Genomic DNA, 8816 nt, shown 5'->3' on the forward strand with positions numbered 1-8816 from the left:
CAAAAATCTCTTCCCCTTAGGAGACGTAAAATTACTTATCTGAGAGGAAAAAAAAATCAAAATATAAATATATAGAAGTAAGTGACAACAAAAACACTGAGACCAATCAACTTAAGAATTCTAGAATTCTCCTGGTAAAAATGTAGGTGTCAAGACTCAGCAAGGATGTTGTTTGTTTTACACAAATCTTCCACCAAAGTCATAGCCCAATTCTCAGAGGCATCTCAAACCTAATGAACTGCTCACTAGACTATAACAGCCTAAATGTGATGCTTTTAAAACTCAACTGTAGTCACTTTAAGTCAAAGAACATTGGCAAGCTGTCCCCAGTCTCTGAGCCTGGCTGTCAGAACCATTTCAACTAAAACACATCACCAAAACAGGTATGCACATCTCTTTGTTCACATCTGGTTGGTCTGTGATGCACACTACTGTTTTTAATATTTATTTTCCTAAGCGCGAAGGAAAGAAGGATGGGAACAAGCTATAGAAGTTAAAAAAGGAAGACATTTGGTGAGGTTGACAGTACAGGTTGATTGGTGGCCAGGGGGTCACAGAAAGTTGCATTCATCAACCTTGCTAATTTCATATTTGTTATTTACTTCACCCTGGAGACCACACGGTAGAGAACAGACCTAGGAATAGAATTCAAGTCTTTTGACTTTAAATCAAGGTTATTTCTAATGCACCAAATAGCCTCAATCATGTTCTATAACGTGGGATGCGGGAGCAATGTTTGGAAGCCTAATAGAAGGGATGTCCTCACTCTGCCTCGTACACAGTGTTTCACCAATGAACTGAGAATAGAAGAACTAACTAGAGAAGAGAAGACTAACTCAGTTGATTGCAGAAGAGTATAACTACAAGTAACAATAAATGGACAGACAAGAACAATTTTAATTATAGGAATTAAGTACCAAATATCATTCTTATACTTAGTTTCCCTTCCCCAGCATTCCTCCTTCATATAGATACACTTTAAACTTTTTAATAGAGACAACATGCAAATAGCCTCCTTTTTGAAAATCTGACACACTTACCTCTTTCCAGCCTCGTATTTGTAATGAGAATCAGGGATTGATGTCAGTATAACACAGAAACTGCGTCGATTTTTACATGAAATTTTCCACCTTATTACTATTTTGAAGTAATCAGGGCAAGATTTCTCACAATTAAAAAGAAACCCATAACGGTAGTTGAAGGCCTTAACAGAAAAAAGAAAAACTGAAACTTGCAGGAGAAACTTGCCTTCCTTTAGTAAAAGCGATGGCTGAGCTGCCTCAGCCTCCACACCTGTAAGCTCTCTGGTGAAGCTTTGAAGGACATATTTTCCCCTTGGTTAAAAAAAGTATTGATGAAGAAGGCTACCCCTTCTTTTGAATTCCGATGAGGCTTGTCTCTACTGGAATCAAATGTTCTCAAGGTGGTTCAATCTCTTGCATCGGGGTTTAAGGCTACCAGGATCTACTGACTGCAGTTGGAGATTTAACGGGTTAGTATTTTTATTACAATTTTCCTTGGTTTTATTGGTGCTCTACTGATAGAGTTACATTGGTTTTTAAATAGTTCCCCATTTTTCCATAAGCCTGGTTATTTTTTATGTGCAATTTTGCAGAACAGGTGGCTTTTAAGGGACATACACATCACAGTATAACAGAAACACCACTGTCAGTTGGGTGCTTTGGAAAGCAGACTCTGAGATAGAGTATTTAGTGTGCAGAACATTTATTATGGAGGATCTTTAACAATAACCCCCGTGGAAGAGAAGAGAAGGAAGCTGAGCAGACAGAGAGGTCAGCTCCTATGCAGGCTGAACCACCCCAGGGCTCATTACTAGCCCGAAATAGCGGGGTCTTTATAGATCACCTCTGATCAGTTATTGAATATGAGTCACTCACTTTTACCACCATAGGTATGACCTTGAATGAGGCAGCTCTCTGCCGCTGAAGCAAATCCAGAAAGTGCTGACAGTGGGAGGTTGTTGGCTGCTAACACTCTCAGCAGCTAGGGCAACAAGTTCTTCCCTGAAGACAGATCTGGGCAACATCTTCGTGTCCACCACATCTAGAATTATAAAGAAAACTAGAGACTACCAACCCTACCCCCACAATTAATCATTCCTAAGATATGGATGTGTATCCTTCCAGACTGTTTTCTGTGTATCAGTTTACCATTTTCTCTGTGTCTGCTGCATGTATGTGAGCATGTTTACAGTCTTGTACCATAGATTTTGTTCGATAACTTTTTTCTTCATCAATATGACTTGGAGGTCTATCTATTGTTGATTCTATTGGACCTAACACGTCCCTAGCAATATTCCATTTATGTGAGTATTTTTGAAAGGATTGCTATTTAACTATTTTTTTGTGCCCTTCCTCCTTTCTCCTGATTGTATTTCTAGTGACAATCTGCCCAGATAAAATGTTACATTTTTCAGGTGCCCTTGTAGATAGGGTGACATGGGACACAGTGCTGGCCAACACAGGAAAGTGGAGGTCCCTACATGAGGCTTCTAGAAAAGCTCTTCAAATGCTGCTGCCTCAGCTGTCATGCGTCTTCCCTCCTCACTCCCGTTCCTTGAAGAACAAAGTTAAGATGCCCAAGGAGAGGTGTCAGGAACCTCCTGGAGACCGAGTAGATGGGAGCAGGACTTAAGGACAGCGGAGCAGAAAGACAGGAGGAGACTGGTACTATGATGACAACGTGAGTCAGCTGTGCCAGCCCTGAGCAAACTGCCTCCACATTCTGCAGTGGGACAGAAATAAAGCCGGTCAAGGAACTCTAAGTTGAGTTATCTGTTATGTGCACTGGAAACCAATCTCTAACTAATGCAAGTATACTATAGTTTACTTACTTCAAAGACAAGTAAAAGTAAAAGTAAAAGTAAAAGCAAAAATCAATCAATGAATGGGACCATATCAAACTAAAAAGCATGGCAAAAGAAACCATCAATAAAACAAAGAGGTAACCCACCAAATAGGAGAAGATACTTGCAAACAACACCTCCAATAAGGAGCTAAAATATATATAAAGAACTCACACAACTCAACAACAACAAAAACAAACAAACAACCAATTAAAAAAATGGACAGAGGACCTGAACAGACAATTCTCCCAAGATGACATACAAATAGTAAAAGATGTATGAAAAAATGCTCAACCTCACTAGCTATTAGGAAAATGCAAATCAAAACTACAATGAGATACCACCTTACAGCTGTCAGAATGGCTATTATCAACAAGATAACTAATAACAAGTGTTGGAGAATTTGTGGAGCAAAAGGACGTATCATACATTGCTGGTGGGAATATAAATTGGTACAGCCACTATTGAAAACAGTATGGAGAGTCCTCAAAAAAATTAAGAACAGAATTACCATACGACCCAGCAATCCCTCTTCTGGATATCTACCCCCAAGATCTGAAAACATTTATCTGTAAAGATATATATACTCCTATGTTCATTGCAGCCTTATTCATGATGGCCAAGACATGGAAAGAACCAAAGCATCCTTCGATAGATGATTGGATAAAGAAGATGTTGTACATATATACAATGGAATATTATTTAGCCATAAGAAAAGATGAAATACTGCCATTTGCAACAAATGGGTGGATCTTGAGATTATCATGCTAAGCGAAATAAGTCAGACAGAAAAAGTCAAGAGCCATATGTAGCATATGTAGCATATAAAACTGAAAGCAACAACAACAAAAAAAGACAAAGAAACAAAAACTCAGAGACACAGACAACAGTTCAGTGGTTATCAGAGAGGAAGGTGGGGGTGGTCGAAGAGGGTAACGGGGGTCAAATATATGGTGATTGAAGGTGAACTGACTCTGGATGGTGAACACACAATTCAATATACAGATGATGTATTATAGAAATGTGCACTTGAAACCTATATAATTTTACTGTCCAATATCACCCCAATAAATTTAATTAAAATTTTTAAAAAGAAAAAGAAAGAAGAAATAAATTAGTCTGCATGTATGCAAGTCCGTGACCTTTTTGCTATGTCTTATAAAAGCAGTATGCATGACTCCATGGCTCCACGGAATTTAAAAGTTCAATGCTAGAAGATAGTGTGTGGATGGACTCTGGCCTACTTCATAGCAATCGCGGGGAAGGTTCCACGTGAACACCTGTGGTTTCCATACCTGACCAAGCATTAAAATCAAATAGGCAGCTGATCACTCGCCTACCATTCTATACATGGTAAAGAGCATCTCAGTATAAGGGGTAGGGACAAAAAGGAATCACAGGAGACACAGAGTTCATAGGTAGCAACCTGAACCTTATTGGCCACAAGAGTCTTAAAAATTCTGGGCTTCATACAATTTGTCAAATATAATTTTTTTCTCAAATTTTGTTTCCAAGCAACTAATGTTATTGAGGTACTGAGGTGTCATTCCTTGTATTGTGAAGGTCTCACAGAATTAATAGAATACTAGAAGTGGAAAGAACTTCAGAGATTTGTCCCCTCCCTTGACAACTGAAGGGACCAAGACTCAGAGGGGTAAAGTGGCTTCTCAAAGGTCACAAGAATCCAGATCTGGTTCTTAGGTTCAGTGCTCTTTCCACCAAACAATTCTGCATCCCTAAATATTTATCTCAATGTTGTCAGTCTCCTACTGATAAGAGTTGTTATTCCCTGGGTTTCATTTGAATATCCAATTTTGCATACCTACAGCTGTCCCCAGAAACAAACTGAGTACTGAAAAAGTGATTTCCTGTCCACACGGTTTTAATGATTTAGATTTCTTCAGCAAGCATAACCCCTAGCTTAGTTTTAAATGTCAGGATTTTCTGTATTTCATTTTCATTTTCAAAGGTTATTCTAATATGAATAGGGACAGGGTAGTGAGAACAGAGTGAGCAGGCTCTCTCCCCTGACACTCGTATATTTTCTTTAATTCACAAACCCTAACTTGAGGCCTTTGCATTTGCCTCTCAGCCATATAATTAATTTTAAACAAAACATTTTTTTTTCATTTATTTCCGCATTACATTTATGCCAACACGTTTTGGCAGAAAACATGAAGGAAATATCGTCCCACCTAAACAATTCTCCTGCCCCCACGGCCTACTCTTCTGCTTTAAACAGCAGTTCTGTGTCAATAGACACTTCACGAGGTGAAATGTTCTTTGTACCAGAAAGAACTAAGGTTTAATTGAAGGAGCAGCTGGTCACTGGCCACTGGTTTGAGGAGAAAGAAAAGAGATCGTATTAGAGTTCATTCTCATTCTGGACCAGCCTTCACTAATATATCTTCCCACTTTTCTTCTTTTCTTTCTTGATATTTTGCCCCAAAGAATCAGGCCATCTTCCTACTATGTCTTCAACTTTATATATACAGATGTGGGTAACGTGATCTTAGTAGGGTCTTTTAAAGTATTTTTTTATAAGGTAAAATTTATTAGAGCTTTTAATATCTTCCCTTTCATCTTTCTCTCTTTTTAAAATAATGTCTTCATCCAAGTATCAAGGAATTTTAGGGAAAACAAGAAAATATGTTGGAGCATCTAGGTTCTTGTCAGACGGTTATAATTCTGGTTGGGCCACAATGCTGTGGTAAATGAGAAGGACAGTCTCAGAAAGTAATGAACATTTTGAGGTTCTTCACATACTAGGCCGGACTTGTCATGGAATCCCTTTCTTGAAATTTTACTATAAAACCATTAGGGGGAAAACATATGGAATTCTGATTAAACACTAACAAAACAAAAAGAAAGAAAGAAAGAAAAAAAGAAAAGCAAAACTGAAAAAAAAAATCACTGGACCATAGGCTCTGTTTAAAGCTTCTAATCTGAAGGAGGAATAAATTTACTTAAATAAATATCCAGTTCATTAAACTAACACGACTCCATATGTAGTCAGGATTGCTTCCTTTGACTAGGTTCAGGATGCTAAAATGCAGAGGAATGCATGAGAAGAAATATGACTTCAGCTAGATAGGATGTGAAGAGCTGGAGACTTGAGGGAAAGAATATGGTTCTGCTTTTTCAGCTTCTTTTTTTTCCTACCTCACCTAACGATGAATTAATCTAAATCCTTTTGTACCTAAATTTCACAGTCATCTCCTTCTTAGCACTACCCTCAGCAAAACTATGAAGTAGACATTATTTTATGATCTGTTTTGTTATGACAAACAATTAGTATACTTACATTCTTTGCACCCAACAATCCATTTTCCCAATATGTTGACAAGCATGTACTGTGTGGGCCTGCCTGCCATTCATACTGATAAGACAAAGCTATTCTTTGGAAAAGGAAGGGTCCATGAGACCTGGGTCATCTTGGGAGGAGGTAGAAGTGGAATGGGCGTTGGGTAGAGTGTATGGAACAGAGCTTAGAAATCTAAGCGGCAGCTCCAGGGAAAAACTACCAAATACCAAACCTGGGTACACTAGACAAACCAGTCATGATCCCAAAGAGGGTGATGGGTGGATGAGGATTCAGGTAAGAGGCAACAGGGTGACTGGAGCCTGGGGAAGCCAGATGAGAACTACAAAGGTTCAAGGCATAAATTGGGAAGTGGGACCTGGGGTAAAGCAGAGCTTAAATGCTCTTAATATGAGACCTGTGGGTGGAGAGGTGTCCTTAAGGTGTCTACTTGTCTACTTGACCTGTCCTAACTGTGCCAGTAATTAAGATATAAATTCTAAACTCCAAACCCATACTTCCATATTCTGCTTTGTGAAGCTGGGCAGGGAGCCTACTGATGACATTGCTCCTTTGCCAGCTGTTTCCCTGTAGTTACGCTCAGCCCATGAAGGGTGTTAGAGGGACACTACTGGGTGGTAACTGGAAAAATGAAATCATTTCTTTGACTCTCAGCTACCAGACATAAGGTGAGGTAATAGCCACATCACTAGATAGGATTAAACAAGCCCATTCAGGATTAAACAAACCCACTCAGCACAGTTCCAGAGTAAGTACTCAGTGCAAATGAGGGGTGGGTTCCTTACTTAAAGAGGATTGACCTTCAGGCAGTCAAGTCACAGTATTAGTCAGAATCCAGCCAGGGAAACAAAAATCACACTAGTTATTTTAACAGAGAAAATTTAATATAAGGAATTAGTTAAAAAGACATTGGAGGACTGAAAAAGCAAGGGGAAGACACTGGAGTAACACAGAAATAGCAAGAAGCAGCTACTATCCTACGTTGGGGGAACAAAAGGAAGAGGCGGGGGTTATTAGAACATACGAGCTTAGAAGGGGGAACTGGGACCCAGTTTTCTGTGGAAAGGACACTAGGCCTCCGAGGAATGTGGGAGGGAAATGAACTCAATTGTCACCACCAGAATGCGGTTGTTGCTGGGACCAGACTATAATAATGTTTTCCTTTTCACTTCTACTACTAGGAAGCTCAGAGTCTAATGGGTAGAACACCTTTGGCAAATGAGTAGAACTTTGTGTCATTATGGCTACAATAATTTTTCTCACATTACTTTATTTGTGATCATTTTATTTTTACATATTTTATATTATATGGTATACTTCTCTGTGAATCTCCTCAAAATATTTAGAAAACCCCAGAATGTTTAGAAAACCCCAGAATATTTCTACCTCTATATATACCACCTTCATCTATATCTTCATCTATACATTTACCTATAACTTCTCTACTTCCATTTATACTTTATGTCCGCTGCCATGTATGCCTCATCTATACCTCTATCTATACCTCTGTAATTATGAAGGAATCAAGCATGGTCCAACTCTGTCTTTATAATTTCTGTTGTGTGGTTTAAACCCATATTTGAATATGAAAGCATAATTAGAAAGCTTTTAACATAAAGACAGCTCATATCTGGTCTTCAACCTCTACTATATTTTCATGAGTAAGCCTTGTACTGAAAGATATAGTAAAGGGGAGAGATCTAAGATGGCAGAGTAGATAAACACTATGCCTGCTTCCTTCTGTGAACATATTAAAATTACAACTAAAGGGGGAGGGAGGTGGTAGATGAGGGTAAACGGGATCAAATATATGGTGAGGGAAAGAGCACTGACTCTGAATGGTGAACACACAATGTGATATATAGATGATGTATTACAGAATTGTACACCTGAAATCTATGTAACTTTACTAACAATTGTCACCCCAATAAACTTTAAAAAGAAAAAAAATTACAACTAAATTATAGAACCACCAGCCTGAAGAATCATCTAAAGTCTAACTGAAAAGAATTTTTTAAACTAAGGATATAAAAAAAAAGCCACCTCAACACTTGTAGCAAGATCAGAGACGCAAAATGGGCCAGCCCCAAACCTCTTTGTGGCGGTTGAGACTCAAGAGGGATATCTCTACCACAGAGGGGTTCCCCCTGGAGGAGAGAGGGACCCCAGCATCACACCAGGCTCCCCAGCCTGGAGTACTGGTGCTGGAAAGAGGAGCCCCTACAACATCTGGCTGTGAAAAACAGTGGGGATTCTGGCCATCTGGGTAAAATGGAAAGCTGCGGAAAACCCAGACATCCTCTTAAAGGGACCGCACACAGACTCACCCAGTCTTAGGCACTCACTCTGGGCTCCGGTAGAGGGACGGTGATTCAGGGGATGTCAGAGGCATAAACGGAGCAGACTGAGGTGTGTGACTTTGAGGCAAAAGCTGGAAGACAGTCTCCTTTTTCCCTATGCGTGGTTTTCCTCCCCATCCGCCGGCGGGTGGGAGCCATCTTTCCTGTGTTGAGCCCTCCCCCACATGCTGAATCTGAATCTCATTGGTCTGGTGAGCTACACTGGGACCTTGACACAACCAACATCCCGAATGTTCTAGGCACCTTCTCACGAGCGGCCAGCCCTGCC

The sequence above is a fragment of the Rhinolophus ferrumequinum genome, chromosome 2, assembly GCF_004115265.2.
Source record: "Rhinolophus ferrumequinum isolate MPI-CBG mRhiFer1 chromosome 2, mRhiFer1_v1.p, whole genome shotgun sequence".
Lineage (NCBI taxonomy): Eukaryota > Metazoa > Chordata > Mammalia > Chiroptera > Rhinolophidae > Rhinolophus > Rhinolophus ferrumequinum.